Raw genomic sequence first — 22,188 nt, 5'->3', positions numbered from 1 at the left:
TGCTCTTACCCATTGAGTCATCTCACCAGCCCCCAGCCAACATTTTTAAAATGAACTGCATTTCCATGATTTTATTTCCAATAAGCACGTGGTTTTGAAACAGCTCTTGTCCCATCTCCTTGAACAGTGGTGCTTCTCCCTGGCTTTAGCTTCCCACACAGTTAAAACCTTCTGCGGGTCTAGGCATGACTAGTCTTTAACTAGTCACAATGACAGGATTTAGGGATGTCCTCAGGATGGGAATTTCATCATCAATGAATTATGCAGGTGAGTATATCCAATGTACTAGGAATAAGAAGTTGCAAGTATTTCTGTCCTTTGAGAATATACTGCTAAGCGATTTTAAGTAAAAGAACGTTCAGGCATCTTTTTCATATTTTTGTATTAAGAAAATTTTATTGAGAATTTTAGCTACCTCAAGGCTTTAAAACTCCCAGTCTATGGCACCATCACCTAGAGTGACTTCCGTAAAATCCCGGAAAGAAGAGTTCTCTGGGATCTTAAATGTGGAGGTCTGCAGAACAAAGTGAACCCTCTGTCATAACATAGCCCTGAGCAGAAACACATATTAAAGCTCACTTAGTCCCATACAGATGGAGCTATGGGATGACATCCGGTGTCAGTGTTCTCCAGACTCCTTTAGGGAATCCTTGTGATGGGGAGTGCCAAGGTACAGTGTGCACAGTGGGCTTTAGTGAGCTTTATGTGCCCGTAGCTGTTACCTAAGATGATGGGCAACCTAAGGGGATTGAGTTTATTTTAGTTCAAGTTATCAGAAGTTCCAGTCTACCTCTGGTCGCCCCTGCTACCTCTGGAACTGTGGTGGTGGAACAAAGAGAATAAAGAGAGGAAGAGGAAGGTGGATGGGGAGCGAGAGAAGGAGGAGGAGGCCTAGGCTCCCGATAGCCTCTTTGAGAGCCATGTGAAGACCACATGAGCCTTTGAGGTCATTTGAGACCGAACACAAGGACTGTCTGTGCTGAGGCACTGCCTGTGGGGTGTGGACTGGGTCGTGGCTCCCACAGAGAGATGCAGAGGGCGGGGCAGGGAGACAGTTCTTTGGAAACTGGAAACTTCTCTCCCCTCATTTGGGGCAACCACACTGAGACTCCCTCTGTTCTTCCAGGGAATGGCTTCCTGGTTCTGAGGTTCTGAAATGGCCGCTGTTGCTCTCTCACAGGCGATTTCACAAGAGGCTCATCCAGAACCGCCGCTGAGCAGAGCTATGATCGGTCGGGGTCATGCCAAGAGCAGAGCTGCTGAGCTGTCACATTAGGGACTCACAGTGACTTCCCTTTGATCTTGTTTTTCATGGCATCGATAATCATCTCAACTTCAGTTACCCAAAGCAAATATTTGGAGAGGTACCTTGGCTGAAATTCACCTGTCTTTGAACCCCGTTGAACCAAAGGGCATGGATACGAGGTTAGTAGCTGCCCACCTCACTCTCTCTTCTTCTTTTACTTTCCTTGAATAGACAGCATAACATGCAGAAGAAGTAATATGATGACACCCTTAAGCACTGCTCAATAGTGAGCTTTCAAGAGGGGGAATTCCCTTTTAAAACACAAATATTTTAATTAATTACTTGTGAACTTCCTACGATGTACTTTAGTTATAATCACTCCTGCCCTGCCCAGATCCAGCCCCACACCCTTACCCACCAGCATCCCTGTCCTTTTTGTTTTGAACTCATCAAATCCAGTTTGTGCTGCCCAAATACCCTTGGATGTAGGGTCTACCCTGAAGCATGGTAGACCTACTAGAGAGTCACACACTTAAAGGAAAGTGGGAGAGGGTCCCTTTTTAGGAAACCCCTGTTAGGGATTGTCTGGTACAGCATACATAGGGTGCATTAGTAAACTTGCCTTCCTATAATTAACACTCAGGAGAATCAACATCAAAAGAAGAAGCTGAGTCCACACAGTGGCATAAGCTGTCACTCACAGTACCCAGGAAGCTGAGGCAGAATGAACACTAGCTGAAGATGAGTCTGATTTACACAGTGAGAGCCTGTCTTCACACATGTGCACACACACACACACACACACACACGCACACACACACATCCACACATACACAGTCAGGCACACATATACATATACACATACACACATACACACATGCATGCACACACATACACACATGTACACATACACATGTGCACACACACACACACCTGCATATATTCATAGGGAGATGTCTCCACAGGTAGGAGCACTTGCTATGTGAGCATGAAGACCTGAATTTAAATCTTTAGAACCCACATAAAAAGTTAGGCATGGTCATGTGTGCACATGTGCATGTAACCCCAGAACTATGGAGGTTGACACAGGAGGACTGCTGCCAGCTTAGTTCCAGATCCAAAGAACAGGGTAGAGAGTGATCAAATCAGACATCCAAAACCCTCCCCTGGCATCTATTTGCAAGTATGTGCATGCAAATCCCCTGACATGCATGGAAATCTTACATACAGACCACACGGACAGAGAGACACGCACTCACACGCATGGAAAGATCATTTTGTCTCCTGGTGTTGAAGGTTTCCCTCCATGACTGACTGGTCCTGGTTTGTTTTGTTTTGTTTTTTTCTTTTCTTTTCTTTTCTTTTCCTTTCTCTTCTCTTTTTCCTTCCTTCCTTTCTTTTTTGAGACAGGGTTTCTCTGACTGCCCTGACCAGGGACATCACCATGTCCAGTGACCACGGACCTTGACACTGAGCCCTGCCACTGCAGAGCCCCAGACTTGGCTCTCACTGGCAGCTCAGGCTGGGACCTCACCAGAGCCCCAAGTAGTGGGGTTAGCCACTCATAACAGGCTGTTCCTCTCCAACTCAAGGGTCCAGTTCCATCTCTCTTCATAACACCCAGGCCACTCCTCTTCTCTTGTGTTCTGTGTATCCTAGGCATAAAACGGCTTTGGCCACCAAGCCAGATGTCAAGCTAGAATGAGCAAAGGATTGCCATCTGCTCTGCTCCTGGCTGATATAAGAACACTGCCACCACCACCACGGAGTCTCTGTGCTCATTGCTGAGGGCAAGGAGTTAAAGATTCTTAATGTTCCTCTTATAGTTTGTTAAGTGTGACACTTGGCATCAGTCATCCCTGTGCATGAAAATCTAGGATAGTGCCGTTATCAAATGTCTAGTGCATGCCAGGCACTCTGCGGAGGACTCGGGGGGCCTTGTGAATGAGATGAACAAGATTTCCTTTCTGCCCCCACTGAAACAAAGCATTCGCACTTAGTGTCAATGATGGCTGCCATTCTACTCTGTGCCAGACTCTGAGCACAATAACTGATTTTCACGAAGCCTTTGAAACAGAGAGGGGTTTTTTTCTTTTCTTTTCTTTTCTTTTCTTTTCTTTTCTTTTCTTTTCTTTTCTTTTCTTTTCTTTTCTTTTCTTTTCTTTCTTTTTTTTTTTTTAAAGGAATTGGCTATAATTCCTGGGGATTAAGTGAAACTGTATAGCCCCAGTGTAGTGTCAGCTCACAGCAGTGGTCTGGGAAATCCAACTCACATATTCATAACTCAGGCATCTGAGTCTTAGCATCACATTTTAACATGTTTGAGTATTTTGTCTTCCATGTATTCATGCGCACCGGACTTACAGGCAGTTAGGAGCCTCCATGTGGGTGCTGGGAACTGAACCTGGTCCTGTGCAAGAGAAGCAAGGGCTCTCAAACCCTGAGCCATCTCTCCAGCCCTGCATCTCTTTCTAACTCATCGCTGTTTTCTCCGTGCTCAGAACAGATGGTAGATGTTTACTAAGCAAATGATGAGCTAGAAGAGTGTAAAGGACAATCACCTCCTCGGTGAAACAGAGCGTGCATGGAGTCACTTCTGTCACTGGGGAAGTGGTGACACATGAAAAGTGAAGAGAAACGAGCCAGTCTGTGGCCAACGCCTTGTGGCTCTGTTTACACACTCCAGCTACTCACACACAGTGTGGCATCATGGAGTACCTAGAAAGTCTGCAGTGTCCCCCCTTCAGTCCTGGAAATGTTCTGGGACTTAACAGGAACCACACAGGACACTCCTAACTATGTTAGCATTTTGTAGGAAGAGTGATTTCAGGGGAACCTGTGTGGAAAGGACTGGCGTCTACAGCTTTTCCTGTACAGCTTGGTTTACATTGCATTTGCACAAAGGTCACTTCACATGAGCTCACATACATCATCAATGGGACATAATGTTACAGCCACCAAGCCAGATGGGCCAAGTTCACTGACTGCAGGGGACTAAGCCTGAGTGAACATAGGAATCTTCGTGGCCACCCTGAACGGGAACAACCAGGTTCTGAGCAGGAAACTGGGGAGCTTCAATCCCCAGATCATTTCTTCACTTGCTCATAATTCCCTGCTTTTTGTTGTTGCTGATGTTGTTGTTGAAACCTTTCTTGTCTGGTGCTAAGTCATGTTTGCCTAAGGGTAAATGTTCCTGTAGACTTTTGACCAGAGTTATAAAGTCTTTCTTGAACTGAGGAAAAATAGTATTCATTTAAATTGGTGGCTTCAGATGATCATGAATTCAAAATCTGACTTATTAATGAAGATCTCCTCCCTCACATTCTCTCTCTCTCTCTCTCTCTCTCTCTCTCTCTCTCTCTCTCTCTCTCTCTCTCTCTCTCATATACATACTCTCTTATACACAATCATACAATTTACACAGGCTCACTTACATGCTCATACACACACACACACACACACACACACACACACACACACACGCCCATTCCTAAGCCACCTCACCTCCACACACTCTCACATGTGGACACACTTCTCAGTTTGGCCACTCAAACTGTGGTGAAGGGTCATTCTTCCATGTGCAACAGATGATGGCTGTGTGGTTCTATATAGAGGGAGGGAGGGAGGAAGTCTGAGGGGCAGAGCTTCATAGCCAGTAGTCATTTTTTCACACCAACAAAGACACCATTCTTCTAGGTTCTGACAGGGAGGGATGCCAAGTCGGAGCGGGAGAAGGAGCTGGAAGGACACAGTGGTGGTGTGGGCTCCATTCCACAACTCTGTTGTTACTGGAAGAGGTGGACCCAGAGTGAGGGTGCCCGTGTCTCATTACCAGGGACCGGTGTTTCATTTTGGTGGGGACCAGTGAGCCTTGAAGGCAAAATGAAGGAGGAAGGCATATGACATTGGAGCAAATGTTCGTGCAGGCAGCAACTGCCCTCTGTCGCCTCCACCACCCCATACCTTTAAGGCCACGGGAGTTGCCTCTGAGCACTGTGTGTCTGAGAATAGCTGCCGGTCTCCAGTCTCCTGGAAAACAGGGTGATGCCTGGATGAACTAAGTCACTGAGGGCTCTGGTTCTGTGGAGTCAGGCTCCGAATGAGACCCCCTGATTGATTCCTACCCTCACTGGGAATGGAGAATGTACAAAATGGCTTAGCCTAGGGCAGAACAAGGAAGAGCCAGTCCTGGGGATTTCTCACAACCACATTCTTCTAGGGCTCTGCTAGGCATCCAGCCAGCCATCGTCCGGTGTGAATGGTCAGGTGTATGAGGCTACCACCACCACACACCTACAAAGGTGCCTTCTCCTTTAGCCAGGCTGTGACCCCCTGAGAAATGCACCGTCTGTCTATGAACTGCCCCTTGTGTGGAGAATGCATTGCATTTTTTTTTAATTCTCTCTAAAGTCCCATGTCTATACCTTACTATAAGCATGGAAGTGCACAGCAGGAGGTCCCGATGTGAGGTGTCACTAACAGCTTTTCCCAGCTTCCCTCCTATAATGTCACCTGTCTGGAAGGAGAGCAGTGCAGAGATACTGTCTGGATGGGCAACTGGGTTCTGCAGAACCTGGGAGAGGGCAGTGGGTTTCCAGCAGATGCTGGAGCTCCACCACATACCTCGTAGGCACTGGAGAGACACAGAAACTGCTTTCTCAACCACAGAACTCCTGTGGCTGTCTGCATGTGGGTGGCTCGGAGGGCGTGGATGTGTTTCAGGTGTGTCTCAAATGGAGCAATGCTCCCCTCCCCCTTACTGGACCTAAGCCAGCCCTCCTGCGCTGTTGCTTCTCTCCCCTCTGTTTTTGTTTATGAATGATCTGGGAAGGTGATTCCGTTTGTCTGAGATGAAGATCACTCAGGGGCTTCTGGAAGGAGAGAGGTTCTGTTTCCCACAAGCAAACTCAGTGGGATACCTTGAAGAAAAATCCCATGTTTTCAGCCCTGAATTTCTGTGCACACCTCTCCCCATGGACCAGATGGCTCATTGTCATGCAAAATTGAAAGGGTGGCTTATAGGGTGGTGGAAAATCAACTTTTTGCTCACACAACCAATAAAATAACCTCTAAGGTAAGCATAATTAACATTTAATCAATCCTACCAGGCAGTGGTGGCACACACCTTTGGTCCCAAAGCCCGGGAGGCAGGGATAGGTGGATCTCTGTGAGTTCAAGGCCAGTCTTATCTACAGAGTTCCAGGATATCTAGGACTACACAGAGAAACCCCGTCTCAAAAAAATCAAAACAGTAGTAGTAGTAGTGGTGGGGGGGGGGTTAGTAATTCCGTAGTAATTATTTATTTAAAAGTCAGAAAACACTCTTGAGGATTTCTTTAAATTACATTTTCTTATCCAAAGAGGTAAACCACATGATTTAAGTGGGAAAAGGATGAAATAACATAGATAATAAGATGATTTTATCAAAGTCCAGCCCCGCCCTTAGTAAAAGATTTTCATTAGTAGTGAAGCCCATGCTTCCATTACAGAAATAAACATTTTAAAGATCTTTCATTTTTTTGTATACATATATGAATGTCTCAGAGAATGAATGAAACCATTAAAAGTAAATAATAAAAATTCTGAAATTCCTTCTTTTTCACAACTGATCCAAACAGCCTTGGTTTTTCATTTAAAATTGAAACCTGTTGCTATCCTCTTTGGACATAAGGAACCCCACTTTTAAAGCTGTCAGGGTTCCACAGGGTGGAAATGCCAAGGCTTATTTACAGGGCTCCCTTTAAACCAATGGTGCTCACCCTTTGTAATGCTGCAACCCGGTCATACATTTCCCCCTGTTGTGGTGACCTCCAACCATAAAATTATTCTGTTGCTACTTAATAACTCTAATTTAGCTACTGTACCTAATCATAATGTAAATATCTGATATGTGACCTTGGGGTGGGGACCTCAAGGTTGTGAGCTGCTGCAATAGACCAATCCTTTCATTGTTGCTTTTTTTTTTTTTTTTCTATAACAATGACTCAATAGATATCTTAGTTGCTTTCTCTTGCTGTGATAAGACCATGATCAAGGCGAGGCAACACATGGAAGAAAGGGTTTAATTGAGGCTTACGCTTTCAGGGGTTAGAGGCCAGGACCACCATGGTGTGTGGAACATGACAGCAAGCAGGTAGGAATGACACTTGGGAAGCACTTATGTTTGGTCCACAGCATGAAGCAGAGAGAGAGCTAACTGGGAAGATCACGGACTTTTGAAACCTCAATTTCCACTCTCAGTGACACACCTCCTCCAACAAGGCTATGCCCCCTAATCTTTCCCAAAGGGTTCCAGCAACTGGGACCAAGTACCCAAACGTTTGAGCCCATGGGGGCCATTCTCATTCAAACCACCACAGCAGACCATGCTGCATCTGTGCCATTATACACTGGATAAATCCCAGAAACAAGACGATTGGGTCAATGGGGTAAATGCACGGATTGTGACAGTTGTAAAATCCCTCTGTATGGTGATGGTCAGAGTTACCCCTTTGGCATTCCATCAGGATTAATAGCAATGTAAGAATGTCTGAGACGCCACAGCCTTGTCAGCTTTGTGTTGACACGGTTTGGGATGTATTCCTCTCAATCTGATAAGTGAGAATTGTCGCTCCTTTGGTGTAGTAGCATAACATGCATCTCTTCTGAATGACATTGCACACTTTCTGTGTGCTTTGCTCCCACTCCCACCGACGTATTGGATTTTTGCTTTTGGATCAGTAAAAGTTCATCTTGTATGGATGTATTAGGAAGTCTATGTTATGAGTTCCAATTCTTTTATATTTGTTTGTTTCGTTTGTTTGTTTTTTGTTTTTGTTTTGTTTTTTTGAGACAGGGTTTCTCTGTGTATCCCTGGTTGCCCTGGAACTTACTCTGTAGACCAGGCTGGCCAAACTCAGAGAACAGCCTGCCTCTGTCTCCTGCCTCTGTGCTGGGATTACAGGTATGAGACATCTCTGCCCAGCTGAGTTCCACTTTTAAAAAATCAGTCTATCATTTGGTGAAGTAAGTGTGGCCTTATTGGAGGAAATGTGTCCCTGGGGGGTGGGCTTTGAACTTTCAGAAGCTCAAACCAAGACCAGTGTCTTATTCTCTTCCTGCTGCCTGCCAGTCTGAAAGTTGAACTCTCAGCTCCCTTCCTGAGCACCTTGTCTGCCTGCACGATGCCACATTTCCCACCACTAAGACAACGGACTCACCCTCTGCATGTGAGCCGCTGTGGTCTCTTCACAGCAACAGAATATTGATTAAGACTTTGGGTTACAGAAAAATAATCTCTTGAAATCTCTTGGAGTTTTCTATGCCTTCATTTTCTTACACTTAAATCTGTATGGAGTTCATTTTGGCATGTTTTATGATAGAACTAGGTTTGGGTTTTTTTTTTTTTTTCTTCCAAAGGATTCCCAGCTAGACTTGACTTGTTTATTTAAGGTGCATGTTAAGGCTGGGTATGGTAACCTGTGCCTTTTCTTATGTATTGGGAATTCCTCAAGCCGAGGAGACCCATCTGAGCAAGATTGCAAGAACTAACTCGGGAAGGAGTTCAGGGTAGAATGCCCGTTGTCCTGTGGTTAGCTGTCACTCATCACATACATCACACGCTCAGTACAATGATCAAATAATTATTAGGTTCCCAAATATGCACAATCATTGTGTCAGTGAAAAGTCAAAGGGCTTCAGTGGGGCATCATGACTGCATGGATTTAAGGTGTAAGGGTTATTATGGGTTACTACGGATTACTATGGGTTACTATGCTCATCTTTCTCTTCGCCCCCTTTCTCTTTCCCTAAAATTATTTTATTTTATTCTAAATGTATGGGTACTTTGCTTGCATGTATATCTGTACGCTAGGTGCTCATGGATGCCAGAAGAGGCAGTCGGATCTCTTGCAACTGGAGTTATAGATGGCTGTGGGCCACTAAGTAAGTGGTGCTGGGAATTGTACCCAGGTTCCCTGGAAAACTAGCAGTGCTCTTACCCTGAGACACATTCCCTGCTTATTTATTTATTTTGTTTGTTTGTTTGTTTTCTGGTTTTTTAGCCTTTGTTTTGTTTTGTTTTATTGTTCTTTTGAGACAGTCTCACTCTGTCCCCCTGGCTGCCCTGAAACTCTCTGTAGACCAAGCTTATCTGGAACTCACAGAGATCTGACAGCCTCTACTTCACAAGTACCGGGATTAAAAGCATGGACCACTTCATCCAGCTTGCTCAGCCCAGGTACCAATTTGACTATTTCTGGGCTCTTTTTTTCCTGTTTTCAGAGGTTCTGACATCCAGCTTTAGCTGAATATTTCCAGGATACCTGAAACATCTTTGGGATGGTCCCTTATGTTTTTCAGTAGACTATAGACTGGCCCTTCTTCTTCTTCTTCTTCTTCTTCTTCTTCTTCTTCTTCTTCTTCTTCTTCTTCTTCTTCTTCTTCTTCTTCTTTTCATATACATTTTAGAATTGTCTCACTCTAGAAAACCTCCTTTTAAAATCTGAAGTGGAAGCTCTGCTTAACTCAGTGAACTTACTTGGCATCTTTTGTCTTTGTGACTTCCAGACAAAAACATTACAAAGTTGTCCTCCCCGGCAGATCATTTGGGACCCACAGGCTCACACCTCACCTTGCCACAGTTTTTCACAAGGCCCTTTGAAAGGAGTGCTATTTACGTACTCAATGTAAAACAAACAAACAAACAAACAAACAAATAAAAAAAAAACCCTAGAAACAGGGAGCTTCTACAAATTGCTGCATTTATTTGGAAATGAAAGAGCTATGCAGTGGAGACACATACAGCAGATTAAAGTCGGCATTTTAAGGAGGCAAGAAGAGGAAGATCACACCAGGTGCTTTGAAACAATAATCTTTGGTCACAAGGATTAATATTGAGGCTGTGGTGGCCTCTGTGCCAGGTAAAAATTTGGCAGCCTCATGTGACAGCTACTTAACAGGCAGTAACTCACGAGCACTCTTTAGCACCTTCCGTTGGCTCTCTGGTTGCTGTCTTAGCAGTAGGGCACCTCTTGGCTTTGATTCGGAACAGGTTTCCACCGTCCTCACACTGTGTAGGAAGCTATGGATTTCTATATTTAATTTGTTATCTCCTTACTGAGGGGCTGCACTTTTGTATCTACATCATCACCGCCCAGGACCTCTGGGTGAAGGGGGTGGAGCTAGAGCTCAACCTGCATCTCCATGGCCATTCCCACAGATCTGTGGACATCAACATGAGGGATGTTTTTAGTTGGGACACTGGTTACATTGAGCAAAGGCATGGTAAAGGCAGGCAGGTACTGATTTCTACCTCTGTCTCCTTAGAGCTTCGACTCCCCTTTCATTTTTACCCATCCAAGGTCAAACCAATGGCCTGGCGCATTCACTACAGCGTTAGGCAGTGGTGATGGCGGTAGATAGATCTTTGTTTTCATTGGAGATTAGACCCTGTCTTCATGTGCCAGAATGTCCTTCTTAAGATTTTTCTTTATTTCTTTTAAAGGTCATCACTTGGAATCTAAAAGGGCTTTGGCAGCCTCACAGCTCCAGTACATGTAGCTTCTCTCTTGGGCTGGCTCCATTTAATCCCTGGTTTTTCTTGTTGGAAACTCCATGGTTTTGGTAGTTTCAATATCCCGATGTCTCCATGTATCCCATGTTTTACCTTCACAGCTTCTCCCAATGGTCCAACACACATTGTCTGGTCTCATAGCAGTCTGGATATCTTGATGGAAGCCTCCACCATATCCCAACTTTTGCCTTTTGCATCAGGGGTAGATGCTGCCAGGATTTCCTGCCAGCTTGAGATTTAATCTGACTTCTTTTCTTTCTATTTATTCTTCTCTCACACAGTACACCCTGACTGTAGCCTTCCCTGCCTCTACCCCACCCCCATCCCCACCCCCAGTCCCCTGCACCTCTCCTCTTGCCCAGACCCACTGCTCCTCTTTCTCTTCAGAAAAGAACAGGCTTCCCAGGGACATCAACTCAACACAACATAACAGATGACAATAAGACTAGGCACAAGCCTTCATAAGCAGAGCTGGAGGAGCAGCCCACGAGGAAGAAAAGGGGCCCAAGAGCAGGCAAAAGAGTCAGGGACAACCCCACTCCCACTGCTAGAAGTCCCTCAAAAACCCCAAGCTAAGCAACCATAATATATGCAGAGGACCTAGCAGAGACTCAGGCAGGCTTGGTGACTGCCACCTCAGTCTCTGTGAGCTTTACGATCCATGCTTAGCTGATTCCATGGGCTGTGGTCTTGAGGTGTCCTTGATCCCTCTGGTTCACATAATCCTTCGCTCACCTCTTATAAGGGGTTCCCCACGCTCCACCTAATGTCTGTGGGTTTCTGCATCTGCTCCCATCAGCTGCTAGAGGAAAACCTCTTTGATGACTTTTGGTTCTAGGCACTGTTCTACCAACATAGCAGAAGATCATTATTGACGTGTTGTTGTTGTTTTTGTTTTTGTTGTTGTTTGCCAGTCATGTTTGGCACTATCTTAGGTCTCTAGGCAATCCAGCGTCTGGTTCCTGGCCATCCAAGCAGTGGCAGGCGTGAGCTCCTCCTCCTGGCATGGATTGCAAGTAAGACTAGTCATTGGTTGTCCACTCCCACAAGTTCTGAGCCCTCATCACTGCATCACATTTTGCAGGCAGGACAGGATGTAGGAATCTGATTTTCTTCTACAAGAGCTGTAATTGTCGCTGATACCTTCATTGTTGAGTCTGGGAAACATTTCCTAAGGTGTGGCTTTTTTTTTTTTTAATTTTAATTTTAATTTTTTTTTTTAGGAAGGAACCCTTATAGTGGCCTTCTTAACTCCAAATTTCTTCTTTAATTACATTTGTATTCTCACAAGTTGGAGCCTTTGATGGAGGAGGTCTTGCCCTCAGGGCTGTTCCTACTGTCACAGTGCAGAGTTTCTTTCTTTGAGACAGAGTTTCTCTGTACAGTCCTGGTTGTCCTGGAACTTACGGCAATCAGCCTGGTTCTGTTTCCTGAGTACTGGGATCAAAGGAGTGAGCCAACATACACAGCGTTAGGATTCTCCGTGATGGCACGAATCTCTTAACAGTTTCAAGAGCTTTCTCTGCACACACCAGCATTATCTGAATCTTTAAGCTCGTGCTTGGCTTCCTTTACTTGCCAGATGGCACATTTTTCGCTAATTTCTGCTCTCTTTCATTGTAGATTTGGCTCAGAGCAGTAACTTGTAACCATACTACAGCTTGGCTAATGTGCCATGTTGAAACTTCCTCTGCCAAACAACTGAGTCAGCTTCACCCAAAATTTCAGTACATAGAAAAGATAGAGCTCAGCTATTTGCCAGAATGTATCATGGATGGTTTGTGATAGGGTCTTATTTCCCTCTGAAATATTATAAGATGTATGTGTGTGTGTGTGTGTGTGTGTGTGTGTGTGTATACACACTGTTCCCTGACACCTTGCTAACCCCTCTACCTGTCTCCATTGGGAGCTGGTCATCAGAGGTTCTATTCTGAGTCTCAATACCATGACTGAGAGTATGTCATGATCACATCTGACACAGGCAATTGTCAAGTTTATAAAGACGAATATCTAAAGCTGGGATGTGAACACAGGTTTAGAAGATTTTAAGAATCATGGCTGCCTACAGTGTGACCCTCAGTTTTACTAGTGAACTTGGGAAGGACCACGACAGAGTGTGTCCCCATTCCTATGACATCACTAAGCATCTCTCCTCCAGCTCTGTGGCTGAAAGGTTTTCTTCACACTGGTTTTTATCTCAACACAGAAGCGGAGCTTGCTTTTGTCTGTATGACTGTAGTGGTTTGAATATGTTCAGCCCACAGAGTGGTACTATTAGGAGGTGTGACCTTGTTTAAGTAGGTGTGGCTTTGTTGGCAGAAGTGTGTCACTGTGGGCGTGGGCTTTGAGACCCTCCTCCTAGCCGCCTGGAAATCAGTCTACTCCTGTTTGCTTTTGGAACAAGATGTAGAACCATCAACTCCAGCATCATGGCTGCCTGGACATTGCCATGTTTCCCTCCATGATGATAATGGACTGAACCTCTGAACCTGTAAGCCAACACCAATTAAATGCCATCCTTTGTAAGAGTAGCCTTGGTCATGGTGTCTCTTCACAGCAATGGAAACCTTAACTAAGATAAGGATCCAGTTAATCCTTGGGGTCTGCTGGGGATTGGATTGAGAATGTTATAGTATTTGTAAATAAGCCATATATATCCTCCTGTCTGCTTCCTGTCTAGTTGGCTTATAATACCTAACACAATGTAACCATCATGTGGAAAGCCGTATTGTTTAAGGCTAATGAAAAAAATGCATGAAGGTTGTAATGTGTTTCCCTTATATTTTCATTGTCATTTGGTAGAATCTTCAGATGAGGAAACTGTGACTACAGTCTAATATTATCGAACAAACAAAGATTATCTAGAGATTTCCTCATCCGAAGATGAATTATGAATATTTAAACTGTTCCAACTGTAGCTAAAAGTCACTCCCTCCTCCCCATGGAGATAGGCTCAAGAAAATGACAAGGTTTCATCAGTATCTTTCTGTACCTCTTTTTATTTGATTTTCAAGTTTAGATCTGTGTTGTCCTTGTTCCAACAGGCTATGAAGAAGCTTAGGGCGGGGGAGGTCAAGATAAGCTAGGTCTGGAGCGACCTCCACGGCTGCTGTGGTTTCTCCAGGCCTCCTGTCTTTTCTGCGGAGCCATCCACACCTCAGGTCCAACATTCTTCATCCTGGCATCCCCTTGGACTATAGAGGCTGATGTAACAGGTCATGGGGAATTACAGCACAGGAGAGAGAGAGGGAAAGAGGACATGAGAGAGAAAAAGAGAGACGGGATCAAGAGAGGGCTAAGGCCATCTGGCAGTCCTTCCCGGCCTCTCATCTCTGCCCTAGAAACTGCATTGGTCTGTGTGTGCTGTCCCCTACATAGCACCACAGCTCCGACAGATGACTTAGCTAATTCTGGTACAGGTAGGCTACCAACCAAGGGCCCTAGCAACTGCAGGCTAAATGTATTTGTTGCTTTTTGGCCAAGAACTTTGGAGAGGTTGGTAGCTGCTGAGGTCCTGCTCCTTCTTCCTAGGGTGGGGGGGAATCTTGTCATTATTTTTAGGTCCTCTGGCCCCAGTGACTTACAGCTGCTGCCCTCACTCAGGACTTAATGTCAGTGACCTCTCCACGGCTCCAGCCTTCACAGCCTGTAACTCAGTTTTGTGGTTCCCTTCTGGACGGTTTCCAGGGTGTCAATGTTCCTCTGAACTTGGGGTGCTCCACACTGTCTGCGGTCTTCTTATGGGGCTGAACCAAGGTTATGATCAGCAGAATAAAGAAAGCCTTGTTCCCTCTCAGGCCACAGGGTTTTGCTTCTTTGAATGAGCTGTGTGTCATTTTCCCCTCAAGTCCTGTTAGTTGCTGTATGATATCATGTATTTAGAGGAACTGGCTGTTCACTGATACACCTAGTCCTTTCCCCTAGACACGCTGGCCCTCCATCACTTTCCCATTGTTTCTCTGCTACACAAATTAACCAGCAACTCTCTGGACTCTCTCCTCTTGTGGGGCTTTGATGCGTTAAGCTCAGGTTCTCTCTGCATCGCCATGTCTTAAGCTGGTCAGTTTTCAACTGGGGTGGATACACTTCAGGCAAAGATTTCATATCAGTCTGAATAATATTTCTAGGACTCTCTCTTCCCCACCTCAGGATTCTCACCCCCCCCCCCGCCACTTCTCCTCCCTTCCTTGCCCCATGACACCTCTTTCTTGGGTCTGGGCTGCCTGTTTTAACCATTTTCAATTTCTCTTCAAGCTTTTCTGTTCATTTCTCCAAGATATTATCTGGCCATTTTCCTCCCTCTTGAAAAATTTAAGATTAAAAAAAAAATCAAACTGTCTTAGAGCTAGAAGCCTAATGTGAGACCAACCTTAGCATCAGGCCTCTAAGGTCAGAAGAGCTGGCTACAGTGATGGTTAGTGGCTCCCGCACTAGACCAGGACAAGTATTCATGGTTGTTTGTCCAAAAAGCTTTTAAAGCTTGAGTGAATCTGGATATGAGCGAGCCCACCAGGCATCTTCTTTCAATGTCTCACTCTCAATTTATGGACTTTATGGAGAGGGAATTCATAGGGTTTTTTTCCTGTAGATGGCCACGAAGCTTAAATTCATCATACCTAGCCCAGCCTTTGTGGAAAGGATTGTGGTCAAAATCTGACTCACTCATCAATGAATTTACGGTCTGTACAGAGCCCGTGTAAGAAATGGAAAGAATTATGAGCAGCTTGCGACAACAGCAGGATTTATTTGGTATGAGATGGTTACCATGGGGTGGGGCGAGGAGGACCTCCACAAGTTTCTGGATTCAGGGCTTTTGCAACTGTGAAATGTTGGACATGTAGCATTACTGTTTTTGGAGAGATGGTGGGATGCCCTACTTCATAGTCTGTTATTCTTGGATGGGTAATAAATTCTAGCAAAAAAAAATAAAGAAAGCTGAGTGGTAGAATCTTCTTTCACTTGTCCTATAGTGTCCCATCCCCAAACTGTCCCCTTGTTTCACCAGTTCTACTGTGAGGTTCCTTTGAGTTTTTCTATGTACACAATAAAACCCGAGTGTCAAATGTCACCAAGAGACTTTAAAGATGGGATGTTCTGCACCCAGTCAGTGAGCAGTGCTGTTAATGCTAGCTCTGGGCAAGATGTTCTTTGTGTTTATGCCTCTTTCTTCAAGACTCCTTGTTCCTTCTTTCTAGGGACATGAGCAGAATCCAAGGTTCTCTTCGTCCTTCTCATAGTTATTTCTTTAAAGACCATGGTGTAAAAACATAACATTGGGTCTTGTTAATATTTCCAAATGTCTGTCAGGGAAACTCAATTTTATGATCAAGTGTTCCTCTCTTTTTGGTAACCACTTTCAGATACTCTTCCTTATTTGGGACTTGTGACCCATCACTGGATCCTTGCAAGGCCCAGGCTTGCTAGGACTGGGTCCTGGGTGAGGGAATTGCCTTGTGCCGCTGACACAGGCAGGGCCAGCAGCTTTGCTACACTCACTGGCCAAGGCTGCACTGTTACCTGTAATGGATATAAACAGCCACCCAGGCTCTTACTGGCCAGCAAGGGGTGGGGCTTCACCCACTGGGAGGACCGCGGACACCATCCATGCACGGCTTCGCCTCAGAGCTCTGGCTGTGAGCCTACAGGTCTCAACAGTGAGTATCTTGGAAGAAGAACGAGTGTCCTCTGTTCACTAGATTGGGTTTGCTGAAGAAGCCAGAGGGGGATCCAGGTTGGTGAGGGTGTGTAGGATGCGGATGCTATTGGAGAGCCCTGTGTAGGCTCTGTGGTCTTCCACTCACTCTTAACCTGTTGGGACTATTTATTTATTTATTTATTTATTTATTTATTTATTTATTTATTTTTGGTGCGTGCTAAGAATTTGTTTTAAATGGCATCCTCTGAGGATTGTGAAGCCCTTTTAAAATTTTGCATCTCAGTTGCTTTGGGTCAAGTGTAAATGTGTTCCATTTGTCCAGGACAGGGCTCTGAAGCCCAGAAGCTGCTGGAGGCTTGCTTTTGTCTCTGTAGTGAGTGGTGGGGACCTTCAACTAGATTGCAGGCCTCGCAGACTCAGGAGATGGTTGCCATTTGGGATGTCGTTCCAGTTCAGCTTTAGCCGCAGATGGCTGTGGGTAGGAACAGAAAACGAAACTGAGTAAAGACACTGGGCAGTGGCTATTAACTCTCTTCCTCCAGAAATAATAAAAGAAAAGACAAAAATATAATGTCGGACTGTAGCTGCTGCGTAAGCTGCAACACCTGCCCCAGCACGCCCACGTTCACAGACACACACACCGGCGCTCTATGGGGACATTGCTGCCAATCCCAGGTACCAGGACACATCACCTGGAGAAGTGACTACATCGGAGCGGATATTGGTGGCCGCGTGTCCTGATCCTCACCTTCCTTTCTGAGTCCTGCCTGGGAGTCAGAGAACCCGGCTCTGCGCTTGTGCTTGTGAAACCTTCCAACTTCTTATACCCTTGTGACCACGTGGGCCCCGATATTCTGTCCTCTCAGGTGTTTGCTGCCATGCTGTCCATCTCTGGTGTGGGACCTGAACTCTCCTGAGCCCCTGCCACACTGTTGTCTGTCTATGGCCCTAATAAACTTTAAAATAAACTTTATTCCAGTGACAGCTTGTCCCAGTGTCCCTCTTGAATTGCCTATTGAAGACCTTTCAGAAGCAAAACAAGACAAAAACAAACAAGCAAAAAAAACATTTATAAGCCAGGTGGGTGACGCTACCCAGGAGAAAAACACTCACCTGGTAATGGTAAGGTCCTAGAAGAACCAGGAACAACAATAACAAAAGCCAGTGAGACCATCTGAGGTCTGGGGTCTGCTTGCTTCCCCATAGTTTTCCCTTGAATGCCTCCCTGGTGCCAACAACAGACACTGTATCAGCTGTTCCTCCTATGTTACAAGGAGAGTATTTTTGTGGTTGTTGTTTGGATGTGGTGATGGGTGATGGGGATGAAACACAAACATGCTAGGAAAATGCTGACCTATATCCCTGTCCCAAGTAACCGAGAATTGAGCCACCCACGGCACTCGGCAGCCCACTGAGCCGTGACCGAGTCTGAAAAGTGACCGTCTTTCTCGCCAACTTCTTTTTATATTTATTTCTAGGACTGGTTGTTCTGGAAGATGCTGCACAGAGTGATCTTGACAAAATAGGCATTAAAAGCCCCCTGCTCGCTTTTACAATGACAGCATGTTAGAATTTAAGAACTGGGGGTCCATCAAGCGAGAAGGAAATTTCAAGTGCAATCATATTGTAGTTCTCACTAGGTAAATCCCAAGCCATCATGTACAGTCATGAGGTTGCTTAGTGATGGGTTGTGGTCCAAGAATGCTGTGGTCACGAGTTTTCCTTGTGCCAGCACCAGGGCTCACTTACACAAACTCTCAGGGGCATCTGAGCACACCCAGGTCATCACTTGCTGGCTATGAACCTAAATACATGTTTCTGTACTGAGCACTGTAAGCAACCGTATCATGATACTAATATGTATGTGTTCTGAGATCGTCTCCAACTCCTCTCCATCCGGTGCAGGCCAAGGCCACAGGGATCATGCGGAAGTTCCCAGTGTAAGAATCTGTTGGCATTCATTACTTAAGGAATGTTCATTCTACTTTCTGAGTGCAGAGCTCTCTGACACAGCAATGATGTCACTACATTTGGTTATGCCTTTGATTCTTCTGTGGTAGAGGGGACCTTTGGCTCTGCAACACACATTTCAGGATCCTTTTTGCAGCACCCCTAAGTTCCTGAAACCCCAGGTCTTGACCTCTCAAGCACAATGGGTCATACCAAAAAAATCAAAAACAAAGTTTGAATTTCCTTTCCCACTAGGGCCAGAAGTTCAGAGAAAGCAGGGCTGGCAGGGACCCGCTGGGGAACCTCACCCACCTCCCACCCGGAAGGCTTGTCACAAAGCCTGTTGAAATGCGTTTCATCATCTCAGGGCCTCTCCTGTGGGGAGCCACAGCCACTTTCCCAGCTAAACAAGAGCAGCCTTTCTTTTCCCAGTGGGGCTGACTACAGACAGTGCAGGCTCTGCCCCACACACTGGCTGAGCTCTGGGTGTTAGGAAACCAAAATAGAGAGCGTCTAAGTTTACTGTCTTGGGAAAGAGAACTTTCTGGAATCCTTGTTTTATGCAAAGGAACCCGTGGAGACCGAAACCCTCACACTGTGGCTTGGTGGGCTGTGGGTGTGTTATGACCGAGCACTGGCCCAGTGTGGCTGGTTCCTAGTGGAAGGATGGATGCTTTGGGTTTTGGCTTTCTTTGGATGGAGGAAGATATTGCCTGACTCTTCTTTCCTAGGTAGAAGTGGTGTCTCTTGTGAATTCCACTAGCGGTCCCTCCTCCCTTCTTCCTGCTTGCAGCTCACAGCTTGGAACTGCCAAGGACTGTCAGCCTCTGGATTTTCTACAAACCAGACTTGCGCTTTTAAACCCTTCTCAGGGGAGCAAAAAGCCACAGTCTACATTAGCTGTCAGGTGACATGGCTGGGTGGTTGACAAAGAGCCTGGGAACTGGGAGGCTGTAAGTTTTATTGTCCCAACTCTACTCCCTCAGCAAAGCCCTCTAGGGCTATTAAGAGCCGGGGTTCCCACACCTACCCACACCTACAGAGCTGGGTGGGAGGAAAGGTCCAGAAGGGGTCGCAGCCCCAGAGGCCATTCCTGGCTCCAGGCTCCTGTGTGGTCGGCCAACCTCAGGGCAAGCTCAGGGCAGCAACACAGATCTTCCCTGAGAAGCTGGAGGGAGGGGGGAGGGGGGGTCATGTGGAGAAGCAATCTAGGAGGGAGAACTAGGAGGAAGGGGGCGTTTATTGGTTTATTGAGCTGCTGACCTGAGACCACGATTAACACTTCAGTGTGCAGGAGAGAGGGACCCACTGAGTGCAAATGTGACACAGACTCTTGCAGTTTCCAGATACTCAAAAGACCCCAAGCAGCAGCCAGTGCTGTGGGAAAGGCTGCTTGTGTCTCTTGGGGGAGTGGGGATGGGGTTGCTGTGATGGAAACTGGGGCTTTTGCTAGGCAAGTACTGTCTCTAAGAAACCAGGGGCAGCAGGAGGGCTCATGCTTGGCTCAGGGAACTGGTGAGGCAGGGACCGGGCTCCAAGTTCTTGCATTTTTTTTCTCCATGGAATTGCTTTTCTGAACCCCCAAATCCAATCTTGATCCGATAGAACGACCCATTTGTTCCAAGTGAAAACTTTCACAGACAGTTGACACTGGCCATTTGGCCACAATGGGGAAAATAGGCTTAGTTCATCTACTGGGGCTGCTGGCTAGATGCAGAGCCCCCAGGTTTAAGGCGAGAGATCGTCCAGTTTAACCTGGATGCCCCCCCCCCCCCCGTGGGGGACAGGGAGGGGAGGGGCGAAGCTGTGAGAGGCAGGCACTCTGCAATGGCAAAGAAACATCTGAGTAAGGTTTGTTCACTCAGACTTACTCAGGACTGAGGATGGGCTGGAACTGGGACGGCCGAGGAACCCCTTGGCTATGGGACTGGGTTGACTGTGTTCCACAGAGGTCCAAGAATATCACATGGAAACTTCCAGAAATAAACGAGTCATAAATGGCACGTTGTTCCGAATGTTGTGATCAAGTCTTGTCCATCGGCTTCCTCCTTCCTAGGACATTGGTTTTTGTTTTGTTTTGTTTTTTTAACAAATTAAATTTCAGTTCATGTGTAACGTGCTCCCTGCACATAGATATGGGCACTGCATGTGTGCCAGTGCCCACGGAGGCCATGAGAGGCAGAAGGATTCCCTGGAGCTGGAGTTACAGGAGGGAGTGCTGGGAACCTGGCTCCTCTGAAAGAAGAGTTAATAGCCTAAGCTCATTTACCGTTCACCTAATCCCTCAGCCCAGCTTTCGCCCAGCGTGTGTACGCTCTACTATGTCTAACCTATACTATGGGCACTAGTATAGCTTACTGTCAGGTCCAAAGGAATTCTACTCCCCACATTCTGGTGTCTGTTCCCCTCTACCAAAGAAGCCATTTCCTCACTACCGACAGAGGGACAAGTGGCTATCTGTGGTGCTTATGAGCAGAGTCAATCACAGGCTGGCCTTGGCTCACTCAGTGGCTACCTGAGGCTCTTCTCACCCTGTCCCCACCCTAAACTCCTTCATCTCCTGGGCTTCCCTCCTCCAGCTTCTCCGTTCCTTGTAACACCGTTATTTCTGCCATGTGCTCTCCCTCTTGTCTTCCTCTCTTGCCCCCCTCTCTTGTTCTCCTTTACCCTCACTTCTACCCCCCACCCCCACCCCAAATACCGCCCCATGGCCATATACAGTCAGCTGGCCATAGTCAGTGTGCTACTTTCCCTCCCTGCTCTGGACTCTTCCAGAGGCCTCTGGCTGTTCTCTCCCTCATATCTACAATAAAAATCTCCCCCTCCCCACCATACCTTAGAGTGGCCATGTCTGCAGTTCATACATCTGGTACAGGAACATCCCAGTAGAGAGTGCATAAATGGCCACCCTTCCAAGGGGCCTGGCCTCTCCTAATACAATGAAGCTGCCCATTCGACTCTCCTATGGTAAGTGTGAATTGTTTGTTTCAGCACCCACCATATTCCACTCCAAATTCTAAACTTTGGCTGCTTCCTGCCTCCACCTGCTATGCTTCTCCATTGCATTCAGGGCAACTCTTGGTTTCTGTGGCTCCTGGAGGCTGCTATGACCTCCTGGGAGCCTGTCACTGTCTCTCTTTCCACCTCCTCTCTCTCACACTTAACCTGTTCTTTCTGCCTTCCTCTCTCCCTCCCCACATCCTCTGCTCCCTCAGGAGTTGGCCACTCTGTCCCTTTGGTTCCCTGGAGCCTGCTGTTTAAGTTCCAAAGCTTCCTGATGCCCTTCTGAGCCTCTTATATGTTGGAATCCTCCGGCTGGCTGGCGGAATCTCTGTTTGTGACCCTCACCCCCCCCTGCCTCTCAGCTCCCTTCTGGAGCTTACTGGAACCTTTCCTCTGGAGGAGTTCCTGTCTGCACCCCTTTCTCTCTTCCTCTTCATTCTCAGAGATTTCAATAAACTCTTGGCCCTACTACAGCTCAATAGCCACAAAAACGGGGCTCTTGATTTTCAAATTCTTGAAGAGTCTAACAACTTCTGCCACAGTGCAAGCACAGGATTCCCAACATCCCTTTTCTCTATGTTTTTTTTCTACATTCCACTCTTACTAATCTTTTATCTCTATGATTTATTTGCTCTCAGAAACCATCTCTTAAGGGCTATTGTGTAAACTCTCTTTACTTAAGAATGTGTGAGTTCATCGGGTATGGTTAAAATCTGTAACAAGAAAACTTAGCTTAAAACTAGTCACAAAATGTTGATAGTTTAAAACTCTATACATAGG

The 22,188-nt window shown here is 46.1% G+C and overlaps 1 non-coding gene across 1 annotated transcript; it reads right to left on the bottom strand.

Moving 5' to 3' along the window:
- Positions 1 to 2,892: 2,892 nt before the first annotated feature.
- On the bottom strand, positions 2,893 to 3,039 carry LOC115065680. The gene has a single exon (XR_003845447.1). It is a non-coding gene; the product is annotated as a small nucleolar RNA SNORA48 (small nucleolar RNA).
- Positions 3,040 to 22,188: the final 19,149 nt, after the last annotated feature.

Source organism: Mus pahari, chromosome 16, assembly GCF_900095145.1.
Source record: "Mus pahari chromosome 16, PAHARI_EIJ_v1.1, whole genome shotgun sequence".
Lineage (NCBI taxonomy): Eukaryota > Metazoa > Chordata > Mammalia > Rodentia > Muridae > Mus > Mus pahari.
The sequence above is the reverse complement of the archived record's forward strand: the minus strand, read 5'-3'. Positions and strand labels throughout refer to the sequence as shown.